Source organism: Halichoerus grypus, chromosome 15, assembly GCF_964656455.1.
Source record: "Halichoerus grypus chromosome 15, mHalGry1.hap1.1, whole genome shotgun sequence".
NCBI classification, from domain to species: Eukaryota; Metazoa; Chordata; class Mammalia; order Carnivora; family Phocidae; genus Halichoerus; species Halichoerus grypus.
Genome location: NC_135726.1, coordinates 49,831,121 through 49,846,831, shown reverse-complemented (window position 1 = coordinate 49,846,831; position 15,711 = coordinate 49,831,121). Strand labels below are relative to the sequence as shown.

Sequence of the window (15,711 nt, the reverse complement as noted above, 5' to 3'; positions counted from 1 at the left end):
CCCTGAGATCAAGACCCGAGCGAGATCAAGAGTCAGAAGCTTAACTGAGTCACCCTGGGGCCCCTCCCAAACACTTTTAATGAACATTTTCGAACATACGTTGGAATAATTTTACAGTGGACGCTTATGCACCCCTTACTTAGATTCTACAGTTAACATTTTTACTACGCTTGCTGAAACACATCCACTCATCTTTCCATCCCTCTGTCTATCCGTCAGTCCTCCTTTCCAGCCCTGGGGAGCTGTGTCACCACTTGCCTCTGCTCCTGTGATAGTCTCTTTATTAAACTCGCCCCAGTCCCTCGATCTGAGTTTGCCGTTTCCGGCCGAGAAGCAGTGGCCTAGCGATGCAGCGGCCAGCGCGAACTGAGAACGGCCTACGTGTCTGACGCTCTCCCAAGGGCTTTGTAGGAAGCCATCTGTTTCATCCCCCTGACGACACTGTGTAGAACCAGAGGCCTGGACACGTGATGCCACTAGCTCAGAGTTGCAGGATCAGTGGCCCGCCCAGGATTCGAATCCAGCAAGCGTCTTACCTGGTAACTCTAAGAGCACCTGGGAGACGCTGGGGGGGAATTTGAAACCAGGAGGTCGGGTTGGTGTTTTGAAAGCGCCCTCTGGCGGCTGCGAGGAGCATTGCCCGCTCCTGGCTTCCTTCTGCGGCTGGTGGGGGTGGGGCGGGGTGCGGGACACAACATTCAACTAAATCCTGCCGCAGAGACACTGACGGGTGGGCTCTGCCGGGGTGCCGGTATGTTTTCTTGGAGGAGGTGACGTTGGAGCAGGGCTTTAAGCCTCAAGTAGCAAAGGCGCGAGAGAACCCGCCTTGTTCTGGGAAGAGGGTGCAGCTTTGCGTGGGAGGGAGTCACCCGATGAGGCTGTGGAAATAGGTCGTGGCCCATTTAGGAAAGAACCTTGGTCTTGGGATTTTGTTCTGTAACCCAGTTTGGAGCTTGGGAGCCAGCAAATTTCAAAGACAGAATTGGAGGGTCAGCTCTTTTTTTCTGCCAGTACAGAATTCTAAAAAGAGAGAGAGAGACCATTTCTGTTCATTCTAAAAGCTTTTATGGAGCGTCTTCTGTATATTAGGGATTGATCTGGGGCAGGGTCTGAGTCTGTTTTGTCCACCGTTGTACCCTCAGAGTCCAGAGTCATGGAAAGCCCCTAATGAAAGGAATGAATAAAACTAAAGATATTTGTGGGCGTCTGGGTGGCTCAGTCGGTTAAGCGTCTGCCTTCGGCTCAGGTCATGATCCTGGGGTCCTGGGATCGAGCCCCGCATCGGGCTCCCTGCTCTGCGGGAGGCCTGCTTCTCCCTCTCCCACTCCCCCTGCTTGTGTTTCCTCTCTCGCTGTGTCTCTCTCTGTCAAATAAATAAATAAAATCTTTAAAAAAAAACACACACACAACAAAGAAACCTAAAGATATTTGCTAGGGCACGATGCAGGCAGGACTGAGGTGCTGGGAATGAGGTTGAGGTGCTTGGGGTTACAGGTAAATTTGGAGACAGAGGGGAGTAAAGTGAGAAATAGTCACTCTCTATAGCATTAGGTTAAAAAATAAGTCATCTGATTTTTATGGTCATTTCTTACGTTCTGGGGTTTTAGGATGAGGATCACACAGCAGAAATACCTGATTCTGGAATAAACCATGAAATCATTCCTGTACGTGCTGGGACACACCTTTGGTGCCTTCTCAGATGGAGCCCTTGGGCGCCTCCTTCCTGCTGAGCCCAGCAGCGAGGCCCGATGGTTGGTGAGTTACGAAGTCCTGACTTCAATCCTGAGCAGACGGGCTCAAGCTCTTAATCCTTTCTCTCTGTTGTTTAAATTACCTTTTACTAGAATTTCATGTTTCTCCTAAGCCGGTGCTTTTCCTTTTTTTTCCCCAAGGGGTGTTATTGACTATGTAGGCATTCCTTTACACCGGGATACCTGGTCTGATGGCATCTTTGTGTCAGAGGCTCATCTCCAATCTGACAGTTATCAAAGTTCAGAGCAACGTAAACTCCCAGTCACATAGTCCCCAGACCCGAAGACTCCCGGTTCCTAGAAATGCCATGTGTGTTATACAGAACTATGTGATCAAAAATTCTTTAAGTCCTCCCCCCAAATGTGGGAGGAGGAGGCGGTGTGGGCAGGACTCAGCCGTGGAAGAAAAGGAGAGAGGCCAAGATGTCTTTTCACAAAGGAGGTGAATGAGGGAAATGAGACTATTACTAAAAACAGTGAGCTCTCAAAACACGGCAGCGGCCTCCCTTCTCACTCAGGGGAGAGGCCCGTGGCCTCACTGTGGCCTCACCGTGGCCCACAGGCCCCTCGGGGTCCAGCTCCCGCTTCCTGTCTGCCTTCCACCTGCTTGCACGCTGCCCTCCTGTCCAGCCATGCCGGCCCCCTCAACGATCCGCACCAACAGAGGCCCGTTCCCTCCTCAGGACCTTTGCACTTGCTGTTCCCTCTGCCTGGAATGCCCATCCCCCCACCATCTGCAATGTCACCTGCACTTTGCAGTGTTCGCTGTGCGCTAAGGACAGTTCTAAGCAATTTATACACATTAACTCCATGAATCGCTTTCTTCATGAAGTCTTCCCAGGCGGTCCTAGTTGAACACCCCTCACCCCTGCACAACACACCCCTTGACACTTTTATCCTTCCCTACTTCATTTGTTTTTAACACTTCCCTACCATATTTTAACACTGGGGCTGCCGTATCGTATAGTTAGCTCTGCCCTGTCTATCGTCTGTCCCCCCTGCTCCCCACTAACATGTAAGTTTGTCGGGGCAAAGATTGTGTCTGTCTCGATCACTGCTGTGTCCCCAGTATTGGGGACAGTGACTGGCATTCAGTCGGTGCTCTGTGTATATTCGTGGAACAGATGTATGGAGTTCTTGAGTTCGAAGTGCCATCCACGAATCATGTCATTTCATCCTCACATCCAATTCTGTGAAGTGGAAGGTCTTAGTATTGGACCCATTTTACAGATGGGGGAGTGGAGCTTCTGAGAGGTGAAGTCACCTTCCTGAGAATGCACAGCTTGCAGCAGGGGGCCATCTGGCTCTGGGACCAACTTGGTTTTTTTGTTTTTTTTTTTTAAGATTTTATTTATTTATTTGACAGAGAGAGACACAGCGAGAGAGGGAACACAAGCAGGGGGAGTGGGAGAGGGAGAAGCAGACTCCCCGCCGAGCAGGGAGCCCGATGCGGGGCTCAATCCCAGGACCCTGGGATCATGACCCGAGCCGAAGGCAGACGCTTAACAACTGAGCCACCCAGGCACCCCCCAACTTGGTTTTTAACCATCTAGATGTTACTGCCCTTGTTGAGGGGACAGTGGAGGGGGTGGTATTTCAGCCACGGGACAGCACCCACAAACGCTCAGGCGGGGCAGGCTGCATGGAGGGTGCCCCGGAAGTACCCAACCTCTCAGAGGTGGGTGGAGGTTTGCCTGGCTCGCTCTTCCTCTCCCTGTCAATGGTTTCTGGGAGGAATTACCATGAAACTCGAAATGAGTGTTTTAGGGAACAGATTGGGTTTTAGATTTCCTGCCAGGTTACAAAGGATGGGAGTGATTCCTCCCAGGAGGCTTGACTTCCAATTATTTTGGTATTTTTACAGAATTGAACTAAAATTCTCATAGCATAAAACTAGCCATTTTATTTATTTTTTTAAAGATATTTATTTATTTATTTATTTATTTATTTATTTGACAGAGAGAGAGACACAGCGAGAGAGGGAACACAAGCAGAGGGAGTGGGAGAGGGAGAAGCAGGCTCCCGGCCGAGCAGAGAGCCCGATGCGGGGCTCGATCCCAGGACCCTGGGATCATGACCTGAGCTGAAGGCAGACGCTTAACGACTGAGCCACTCAGGTGCCCCCAAACTAGCCATTTTGTAGTGTATAATTCAGGGGCACCTGGGTGGCTCAGTCGGTTAGGCGTGTGCCTTTGGCTTAGGTCACAATCCTGGGGTCCTGGGATTGAGCCCCGCATCAGGCTCCCTGCTCAGTGGGGAATCTGCTTCTCCCTCTCCCTCTGCCCTTCCCCCCACTCATGCTTTCTCTCTCTAATAAAATAAATAAAATCTTCTTTTTTTTTTAAAGATTTTATTTATTTATTTGAGAGAGAGAGAATGAGAGACAGAGAGCATGAGAGGGAGGAGGGTCAGAGGGAGAAGCAGACTCCCCGCCGAGCAGGGAGCCCGACGCGGGACTCGATCCCGGGACTCCAGGATCATGACCTGAGCCGAAGGCAGTTGCTTAACCAACTGAGCCACCCAGGCGCCCATAAAATAAATAAAATCTTAAATAAAGTGTACAATTCAGTAGCATTTCGTACATTCACCGTGTTGTGCGATCACCACCTCTTTCTTGTTCCAAAACGTTTCATCACCCCAAAAGGACTTCATGTACCCATGAAGCCCTGACTGCCCATCTCTCCCTCCCACAGCCCCTGGTAACCACCAGTCTGCTTTCTGTGTGGGTCCTCTGTTCTGGGCATTTCATCAAAATGGTATCGAACAACATGTGACCTTTTGGTTCTGGCTTCTTTCACTTAGCATCACGTTTTCATCCACAGTGTGGCATGGATCAGTACTGCATTCCTTTTTACAACTATATAATATTCCGCTGTATAGATATGCCACACCTGGCTTATCGATTCCTCTGGTGATGGGCATCTGGGTTGTTTGGCGATATTTTTTTAATATCATAAATAATACACAGACTCAGTCTTGCTATAAGAATTCAAAGGATACCAACTCAGATAGAGTCAAAGGTGAGTTTCCTTGTCAAGATCCCTCCCCGCCCTACCCCCCCGCCACCCCTCCGCAGGAGCCTCTTTCTCCTTAGTTCCAGGAAGGGGCAATCATCCCGTGGGGATTTTCCTCTTAGGACCCCGGGAGAGGGAGACACTGCATTTTGTGGATAAAAGTGCCAACAGTAAAGCAAGGGCCGACACTTTCTGGACACTCACCATGACCCAGGCACTGTTCTGAGCGCTTTCCACATAGTAACACATTTAATTGTTGCAACGATAGCATGCACGGTCCTCGTTCCTCGTGATCCCGTCACTGCCCGCCGCTCGGACACCACCTCCTGCCACCCTGCTCCCTGCCCAGTTCGCTCCCTTCTTCGTGCACGCCGACCGCATGCCTGCCTCCTGGCCTTTGACTGGCTGCACCCTCTCCAGCTGTGCCGAGCTCCCTCTCCCTCTTCTTCCTGCGTCTCTGGCAGGTCACCCACTCCCAGGGGCCTTCCCTGAGCACCCGATCAAAAGCAGCCTCTCTTCTCCCTCACCCCCGGGTCCTCCATCCCTTCCCTCTGCTGGGCTGCTCTTCCCCGCTGTTCTCTCCACCTGACATTCTGTCCGAGATCTCCTTTATTTAAGCTGACTTCACAGGCGGGCGGTTGGAGCAGCGTTGGCCCGCTGGGTCTCCTGGGGTCGGCTGTGTTGGCTCCCAGGTCTGCGGGGTGGCTGGGAGACTTGGTTTCCCTCCAAGTGTCTGCCGCCTTCCAGTGGGCTAGCCTGGGCTTGTCCTCGTGCAGGTGCAAAAGGACAAGTGGAAACGTGCAAGGCCCCTCAAATGAGACCCAGGCTTGAAACCGGCACTCTGTCACTTGCACCTCATTCCGTGGGCGAAAGCGAGGCACGCGGCCACGCCAGTCCTGTGACCCCGGGAAGGACCGCGGCCGGCGGTGCAATCTCCATAGCTCCCATCAGCTCGGGGCTCTTGCCTTCTGCTCCTGGGCAGGGGAGGTGGGAGGCCTTTTGAGAGAGGACCCCGGGGAGCTCCCCTGCGGGGCTTCTCTGAAGGAAACCCTCAGGCTCAGAGTGGACAGGGTTTGTGTGGTGGAAGGGAACAGAACAGGAGAGGTGGCTCAGCAGAACTGTTGTGTCTGCGTTTCTCATTTGGGTGTGGTTGTCTGCAGGAGGCTGGCCGGAAGCTTTGACGGCATCCATGTTTGCGGGTTGATGAGCGAATGCCTTGACATTATTTAATTGTAATTAGTCACTGCATTACCTGTTTTTTTTTTTTTTAAAGATTTTATTTATTTATTTATGGGCGCCTGGGTGGCTCAGTGGTTAAGCGACTGCCTTCGGCTCAGGTCATGATCCTGGAGTCCCTGGATCGGGTCCCGCATCGGGATCCCTGCTCGACAGGGAGTCTGCCTCTCCCTCTGACCCTCCCCCCTCTCATGTGCTCTCTTTCTCATTCTCTCTCTCTCAAATAAATAAATAAAATATATATTAAAAAAATTTTATTTATTTATTTTTTAAGTCCTCTCTACACCCAACGTGGGGCTCAAAGTCAAAACCCCAAGATCAAGAGTCACATGCTTTTCTGACTGAGGCTGCCAGGCGTCCCCCGGGGTTTTTAATCTAGATTAGTTAATTTTGATCTATCAAATGTACATCAATCTAGGTTTTCCTTGATTTTTGTCTTTAGCTCAATGAAGAATTCGTTTGTAAGTAAAGGTGCAGGCGAGGGTTTTATGCATCCCAAGATCTTTTGTTTTTTGGTTTTTTTTAAGTCATCTCTACTCCCAACGAGGGGTGTAGACAACATGGGGCTCAGAACCACAACCCCGAGATCAAGAGTTTCATGCTCCACGACTGAGCCAGCCAGGCGCCCCCCCTCCTCCCAAGATCTTTCCAGTTCATTCCAACACCTTCCCTCCTAACTCTTATGCAAGCTTCAGGCCTCGCAGACCTGTCTCCCCGCCTGGCTCTTGCACGTGACAAGAGGAGGCCGCTTAATTGTCACAGCCAGAAGGATGATTATCTCCAGTTTACAAGTGAGAGAAATTTAGTGGTTTGCACACGCCAGTTTCCCAGGACTTTTGCTGCTTATAAAAATAATTGGACCCAGATAGTTCTAGACCCTCCCCGGGCAAAGTGAGGCTGGCTGGGCTGTCACCAGCAGATTAGAGACAGCCGTCCTGGCACGGGGGCCTGTCTCTGCAGTACGCAGACGGGAGCAGTCATTCTTCCAGTAACTCTGGGTGTGGGTGGCTCCTGGTTCCTGGTGTCCTGGAGTGGCCTCCCTGTCCTCAGGGCTCACAGCCTTTGAGAGGCTCATGCCTGTAATAACAGTGAAGCTTTTACAGCTGATCCGGCAAACCCAAACCCCGTCTTCCACCGTTGGAAGAGGTATTGTTCCTCATGATGCCTTTGGAGTGTTCATTAATTTCCCTGTGTTTTACCAATCAGAACTCAGTTTTTCTGGTCCTTGGTCTAGGAACAGAGGGGGACGACCAGTACATCCTGGCCACTCAGGGATGGTATTCTGGCCCAGAGCTAAGGACCGGGTTCAAGTGTTGGGCTTTTGCAATGTCGAAGTTACTCCTGACTCCCCCACCTCCACCGCCGTGCCCTCCACGGTGTCCCTAAGGGCTTCCCCAGCACTGGCCATCAGACCAGGAACAAGTGTCCTGTCACCCAGTTTGGAGCTGGAAAGGACATGATCAGCCCCACACTCCTGCACCCTCAACCTGTGCCCACCAACCTCCTGGGAAGGCTGCCCCCTTGTAGGGCCAGCCCAAGGATTAGAAAGTGCTTCCAGACAGAGTCTTGAGGCCGCCGACCTCTTGCAGTTTGGGACCCGAGGGTTGCATGTGTCCCAGCTGTGAGGGGACAAGCTTGCCGCTCCCAGGCCACGTCCACTTGTGACTTTCTACGTCTCCTACTCCTATAGTAGAGCCACACTGCTTGGGTTCGAGTCCTCGTTCTGCACTAGCAAACATGCCTTGGTGTCTTATTTAGATGTCCCGTGCCTCGGTTTCCCCATCTGTACAATGGGGATAATAAAAGCCCTGACCTTAGAGTGTTGCTGTGAGGATGAGATCAGTTGACACATGGACAGTGCTTCAACCCCTCTGTGCTCGTAGACATCCCCAAATACTGACTGTTGATATTATACGTACTTACTGGGGGGGGGAGGGGGGGCGGGGTCAGAGTCTTCCAGGCGCTCCTTCCTGCTGTGAGCACTGAGAAGGGCAGATTCAGGGCCCGAGGTGGCTGTGTAGGAAATGATGAGTGTATTTATTTATCTATTCTGCTGCTGACAGGCATTTGGGTCACTTCCAGTGTTTGGCAATGACAGATAGTGCTGCTAGGAACATTCTTGTCAAGGTCCTTGGGTGGACACACCTGTGTATTTCTGTCAAATATGTAGGCAGAAGTGGCAGTGCGGGGTCCAAGGGTGTGCATGGGTTCAGCTAAGGTGGTTGTGTGTACTTACTGAATGTTGAACCATGAGATTGGGTGTCCTATCTGTTTATTTGTTTATTTTATTATTTATTTGAGAGTGAGCACAAGCAGGGGGAGGAGCAGAGGCAGAGGGAGAAGCAGCTTCCCCGCTGAGCAAGGAGCCCAATGCGGGGCTCGATCCCAGGACCCTGAGATCATGGCCTGAGCCAAAGGCAGCTGCTTAACCGACTGAGCCCCCCAGGGGCCCCTGCCTGTCCTGTTTAAATAAATGAAGGAAATTAAGATGTACAACTGATGTGGGAAACAAAGACAGAGGGAAATGTTGGTAAGATTAAATGTCCTTATAACCTGCAGGCCATTGACAAATACTTGAGGCAGAGAGAGTATAATGTTCCTCCCGGAAACTCCCAACTGTCTTAATGTTAATGCTTTGCTAGAGGGAAAAACCACCTTAGTTTGACAACAGCAAGGCTTCCAGGATCCTGTGTCTTCTTTAGCGTATGAAAGTCCTTTTGGAACTTCCCTTTGTCTTTACCTCCCTCAACTCTGAAATGTAGAATCAGCTGCTCCTCACAATGCTGAGGCAGCAGCTCTTTCTGCCCCTTGCTTTAATAAAACCACCTTTTTGCACCAAAGACATCTCAAGTCTTAAGAATTCTTTCTCGGCCATCGGCCCCGGACCCCAACAACACTACTCCAAAATCACGTCACAACTGCAGACACCCGCAGGTTGCCCAGACACGCGTGGAGTTGAGTGTGTGCGTTTCCAGTTGCCGCTGTACCAAGTGACCACAAGTTTAGCGGCTTAAACCAACACACGCCTATTATCCGCCTATTACCTTATAGTTTCTGGAGGTCAGAAATCTGAAGTAGGTCTTACAGGGCTAACATCAAAGACCGTGTTTTGTCGGGGAGCCGGAATTCCTGTCCCCTTCAAGGTCCTTCTAGCTGGACCTTGACATGAGACAGGTTAACAGGAGGATCCAATTGACATGAGACAGGTTAACAGGAGGAAATCATATTTCACGGGTGTACACACGGGGGATCTACACAGACAAGGAAATTCCAGACACTCAGGCAAAAAGAGGTCTATATATGTCCTTCTGGATGGGGAAGTGGGTGGGTGGCTGGGACTTCAGAGGAGAGGAATACAGTTTACACAAAGATGAAAAACAAATGTTTGGTAAACAAATGTTTGCCGGGCCACTCAGACACAAGGGGATAAAGGGAGGACTTTGATCAGAGTGGCCTTGCTAGGCTCCCCGCTGTGCACCATGCCTAGTTCATATCATAATGTAGTTACCTATGGTGATGGCTCTCTTCCCGGGGCAGGGCCCCTATCGAAATTCTTTTAGATTGAGTTGGGGGGGGGGGGGGGTTGGTTACAGAGCTTTTCCTGCATCTGCTGGGTTTCGATTGCTTTTTTTTTTTTAGATTGTATTTATTTGAAAGACAGCGTGTGCGTGAGTGATGGGGAGGGGCAGAGGGAGAGGGAGAGAGAGAACCTCAAGCAGACTCTTCGCTCTCGGGAGTCCAGTGAGGGGCTCAGTCCCACGACCCTGAGATCATGACCTGAGCCGAAATCAAGAGTTGGATGCTCAACTGACTGAGCCACCCAGGAGCCCTTCGATTGCTTTTTTAACTCAAAAAGCCTTTATGCCAAATTGGCGCATCTTGGGGCGGCGCGCCGTTTGTCCCTACGGTTCTTACAGAGGCTCTAGGGGAGAATCCCCTCCTTGAGTTTTCCAGCGTCCAGAGGCTGCCTGCATTCCTTGGCCTCCTAGCCAAGCTACTCTGACTTCTGCTTTTGTTCTCATTTCTGCTTCTGTGACTCTGATCCTCCTGCGTCCGTCCTTCTTGCCTGGTGTAATCCAGGATAACCTCCCCATCTCAGGGTACTCATGAGGTCACTACAAGGTCACTTTTGCCAGGTAAGGTAACATATTCACAGGCCCGGGGGACGAGGCTGTAGAAATCTTTGGGGGAGGGGACCATTATTCTGCCTCCCCGCATTGAGGTACAGAGCTCTGAAAGCTACAGAAAGACTGGCGAAACCCTTTGGGCCGTCAGGTTCTAGAAAAGAACATAGAAGATTCTAGAAAAGAACATAGGTTCTAGAAAAGAACATAGAAGCCAGAACAGGCTCTTTTCATCTCCAGCTCATCAGCTTTCTAATCCCTGCTTGGCCCCCAGAAGAAGTGAGATGCCAGGTGTTCCTCTTTCAGTTACTGACATTTCCTCTCTTAATACTAACTCAGATAATGACATTGAGCTCTTCTTCTCTGACAGGTGATGTTCTGAGAATTTCCTAAGGGTGAACTCATTTCACGCTAACAACAACAGCACCACCACCACCAACAACCACATCACAAGGTATGTACTATTATTATTTCCACTGTACAGATGTGGAAACTGAGGCATAGAGAAGTTAAGGAACAGTCCCAAGGTCACACAGCTAGGAAATGGCAGAACTGGGATTCAAGTCTTTGCCTTAAAAGGGCTACACTCTTCTGTAGTGAGGCCGGCGTCATTACACAGTATTTTTAGTCTGGGGCTCAGGCTGTCCAAAGTGCCCAGGAGCACACAACCCTCTGCTTCCTGGGACATTTCCTGAGTTTTCCAAGAGGACTGGGGAAGACTTGAGAGAGGGGAGAGAGCCACCTTGTGGCAAGAGAGGGAAACTGAGAACCTGGCCCCATTCTCCATGTGTACATTCCACTGGGCCACCAGCCCTGCATTCTGGTATTGCAGGTCTTGAAAGTACTGACACACGTTATTTATTCTATTTTATTTAAAATTTTTAAGAATTTTAACTTTTTTATTGGGGTATAACTTAGAGCACAAAACTTAGGTGTACAGCTCAATGAATTTGTATATATGCATATATATCTATGAACTTATACACGTGAATGTATATGTAACAACCACCTAGGTCAAGATATAGAATATTCTAACGTTCTAGAAGGTTCCCTTGTGCCCCCTTCAGTCAACACCATCCAGAGCTAACCACTTTCTGATTTCTCTCACCGCAAGTTAGGTTTGCCCGTTCCTGATATTTATATAAAAGGAATCGTACAATTATATATTCTTCTGTCATTGGCTTCTTTCACTCAGCATTATGTCGTGAGAGTCCACCATATTGTTGCATGCGGCAGGATTGTTACTTTTAAACATCACTGTAAAGCATTTCATTTTGTGACTATGCCACATTTATTTCTCAAGTCTATTGTTGGTGGACACTTGGGCTATTTCTAGTTTTGAGCTTTTATGAATAGAGCTGCCAGGAGCATTCTTGTATGTGGATATATGCAATCACTTTTCTTGGGTAAATACCCAGATGTGGAATTGGTAGGTCATAAGGCATACATAGAGTCCTAGCAGGTACTACCAAACAGTTTTTCCAAAGTGCGTACTGGTATTTTTGATTCCATGATATGATTATTTTCAGTATTTTTAAAAAGTCAGAAATTGGAGTCATTTGTCTGAGACACACAGAAAATCAAACACTGCATTGAAAGTTTGTCCTGAACAAAGTTTGCTCATTTCCATTTCCTTCCCTTGTTTGTAAAGCTGCCAAAGTAACATTGTTTTTGCATTTCTTGGGTTCCTAGGAAGAGAAATTGAACATTATTTCCAGTCTCCCAGCACACTGGGATGATTTACCAGTAATGCCATTGTCTAAGGGCCTGGATCCATTGGCGGCCCTCACCCCAGAAGCACCATTCACAGATGCTGCCCCGCGGTGCATCATTTACATAGACTGCTGTGCTAGGACCCTACTTCTCTTCCCTTAGGATAATTTTTTTTTAAAAAAAATCAAGATTTTCTTTCCTAATTATCCCATTTGGACCTAACACCTAAGTTTGAACCCTGGAGGAATAGTGCGGTGGCGGAGGGCACTGTTTGGAAAACACTAGTGACCAAAGTCATAGAATGAATAGTTACTGGGTACCTGTTCTGTTCCAGGCACTGTTTTAGTCACTGGGTCTATAGGAGGGAACAGAACAGACAGAAATCCCTGCTTTTGTGGGACTTATTTTTCTAAGGAGGGAGACAAGACTATAAACAAGTATGACATATGATGGTGATAAGTACAGGAGAGAAAAGAGGTGGGGAAAAGGGAATGCCTGGGTGGGGAGGGGATGGCTGTAGTTGTAATAGGGGCAGTCAGAGAAGGTTTCATTGAGAAGGGGACTTTTGTGTAAAGACCTGAAAGAGGTGGCACCCTAGATCAGAAGGAACGGTAAATGCAAATGTCCTGAGGTGGGAGCATGCCTGGTGCATTGGTGAAACCAGAAGGAGGCCAGTGTGACTGGACTGACCCAAAGGATGTGTCGTAGGAGATGAGGTCAGAGAGATCAAGGAGTGGGACAGAGAGTGTAGGACCTTGTAGACCTTTGTAAGAACTTTGACTTTGACTCTGAGTGCGATGGAGAGCCATTGCAAGGTTTTGAGAAGAGCTTTTAGACTTATTTTTGAAAAGAATCACTCTGGCTGCTGTGTTGAGAATAGAATGGGGATCAGGGAGGGCAAAGGCTGAAGCATTGAACCATTGGCTATTGCAGGAATCAAGGTGGGAACGGTGGTGTTTGGACAGGGAAGTGGCAGTGGAGGTAATGAGAAATGGTCAGATTCTAGAGGAATTTTGAATATATGTAGGATATGCTAATGGATTGGATATAGCACAAGAGAGGAAGAGAGGATGATTAAGCATAACTCCCAATGTTGTGGTCTGAGTAGCACACTTAAAAAAAAAAACACCTTTTAGGGGCGCCTGGGTGGCTCAGTTGGTTAAGCGACTGCCTTCGGCTCAGGTCATGATCCTGGAGTTCCTGGATCGAGTCCCGCATCGGGCTCCCTGCTCGGCGAGGAGACTGCTTCTCCCTCTAACCCTCCCCCCTCTCATGTACTCTCTCTCTCTCTCTCATTCTCGCTCTCTCAAATAAATAAATAAATCTTTAAAAAAAAAACAAAAACAAAAACAAAAAAACACCTTTTATTATGGGCAATTTCAAACATGTACGTAAGTAGAAAAAATCGTGTAGGAAACCCCAGGTAGCTACCAACCTACCAACAAGCTTCAAAAATTATCACCTTATGGTCAATTTCATTTTTTCTATGCCCCACCCATTCTCTGTCCCCTACTATATTGAAGCAAATCTCAGTCTTACTTGCATTTTATATGTAAATCCATCAGGGGGCGCCTGGGTGGCTCAGTTGGTTCAGCATCTGCCTTCTGCTCAGGTCATCATCTGGGCGGGGGAGGGGGTCCTGGGATCTACCTGGGTGGGGCTCCCTGCTCAGCGGGGAGTCTGCTTCTCCCTCTCTCTCTGCCCCTCCCCTCTCCCCCCCGCTCGTTTCTCTTTCTCAAATAAATAAGTAAAATCTTCTAAAAATATGTAAATCCTTCAGTATATTTCTTCAAGGAGATAAGCCTCCCCTTTTCTTACTAAACACGACACAAAAAAATTTATTATACCTGTTAATAGTTGACTCTCTAACAGAGACCACCAAAATCTCAGCGGTACCACAAAAGGGAAAATCAAGGAAGGCTGTTTGAGGCAAGCTCTTCATACCAAGAAACTGGCCAGGATTAGGCAAGGATTGTGGCACAATAGTTTAGGATTGGTGAACACAACAAAATGAGGGTCTTGAAACAGTCTTGATAAGCAAGCTGTTGTCTGATAAGTGAGCTTTTACAGATTTTTCTTCTAGGCAAGACTTTCTTGGAACAAACCATCGCCACGTTGAAATACATGGTTTCAGTTCTTGTGTCAGATAGAATTTAAAATACCTATTACGGTTAAATAGCCAGTTGATTAATAGATTTCCTTTCTTGTCTCATAAAAATATTTTTCCTGGTTTTTCAAGTCAGCTTCCAAGTGAGGTCCACACATTGCATTTGATTTTGTGTTTTTTTTTTTTTTTTTTTTGATTTTGTGTTTTTAAGTCTCTTTTAAGTTATAGCTTCACCTCTTTTTTTTTTCTCTAAACATAATTTTTGACAAAGCCAGGTCATACAGAGTTCCCACAGCCTGGATTTTGCTGATTGTATACATGTGGTGTCATTTAACATGTTCCTTTGCCCCATGAGTTCCCTTTAATTTGGTAGTTAGAACTGCTGATCTAAGTTTAAAAAAAAAAAAACATGGCAAACAGTGGGAAGATGGAAGAATTGGAAGCACCAGGAATCTGTCTCTCCATCTAGACTACAGTTGCTTTGGCAGAATCTCTCTGATACAACTATTTTGGAACTCTGGAGTCTGTTGAAAGCTTTCAGTTTCCAGTGGAAGGCATGGATGGTAAATTGTAGTTAATTTGGGTTCTTTTTTTTTTTTTAAAGATTTTATTTATTCATTTGAGACACAGAGATACAGAAAGAGAGAGCATGAGCAGGGGGAGAGGCAAACAGTGAGGGAGAAGCAGGCTCCCTGCTGAGCCAGGAGCCTGATGTGGGGCTTGATCCCAGGACCCTGGGATCATGACCTGAGCTGAAGGCAGACACTTAGCCAACTGAACCACCCAGGCGCCCCTGATATGGGTTTTTAACATAGTAGCAGCTACCCATCCACCACCCCAGCCACGTGACAGGCTGTCATGCATGTGTTCCAGGAGCAACTTGCATGCAGCTGTGGGAGCCCATGTGGGCAATAAGGACTCTGTTCTCCAGATACTGGGGATCTGTGCTCTGATTGCTGATTACTGCTTCTGATCACAGAGGTGCAGACAAAGAGGTGGGCAGTCATGGTTATTGCACCTTCCTCTTTGTCGCAAGCCCCTTTCTCTCCAGCTTAAGTGACTTCCAGGGGATGTGAAGGGCTAGCACCTTTTCTCCTTCCTTCACTTTTGCTTTTTCCCCTTTCAGAGCTAGACATTAAAGACTAGGATATTCTAAAAATAACTACATATACGGGGAATATTAGAGAGTGACTGCGCATGCCCAAGGAAAGCCTCAGAAAAGACCTAAGAAGACCTTAAGTTTGGGGCACCTAGGTGGCTCAGTCAGTTAAACATCCAACTCTTGATCTGAGCTCAGGTCTTGATCTCAGGATCATGAGTTCAAGCCCCGCATTGGGCTCCATGCCCGGTGTGGAGCCTACTTAAAAAAGAAGAAGGAGAAGACTTTAAGTTTATACCTCAGGCTGATCCTCAGCACAGAGATAGTCTACAACAATAAAAATAACAATAATGATGATAAATAAAAACAATAAAATCAATGAACCCTCAGAAAGGGATGATCTGATGTCCAGAGTTACCACATTATTAGATTCAAATGTTGAACAAAAGAATCACAAAGCATACAAAGAAACAGGAAAATGTGGCATTCAAAGAAGAAAAAAAAAACCAACAGAAACTGTCTTCAAAAAAGTCATGGGGTGCCTGGGTGGCTCAGTCGTTAAGAGTCTGCCTTTGGCTCAGGTCATGATCCCAGGACCCTGGAGCCCCACATTGGGCTCCCTGCTCAGTGGGGAATCTGCTCCCTCTCCCTCTGCCCCTTCCCCCCT

General features: G+C 48.2%; 1 long non-coding RNA gene across 1 annotated transcript; it reads left to right on the top strand.

Annotated features, from left to right (window-relative positions):
• Positions 1-696: 696 nt before the first annotated feature.
• Positions 697-13,579, top strand: LOC118545215 (uncharacterized). The gene is made up of 4 exons (XR_004921992.2): positions 697-751; positions 1,608-1,755; positions 10,496-10,579; positions 11,818-13,579. It is a non-coding gene; the product is annotated as an uncharacterized LOC118545215 (long non-coding RNA).
• The last annotated feature ends 2,132 nt before the right edge of the window (positions 13,580-15,711 follow it).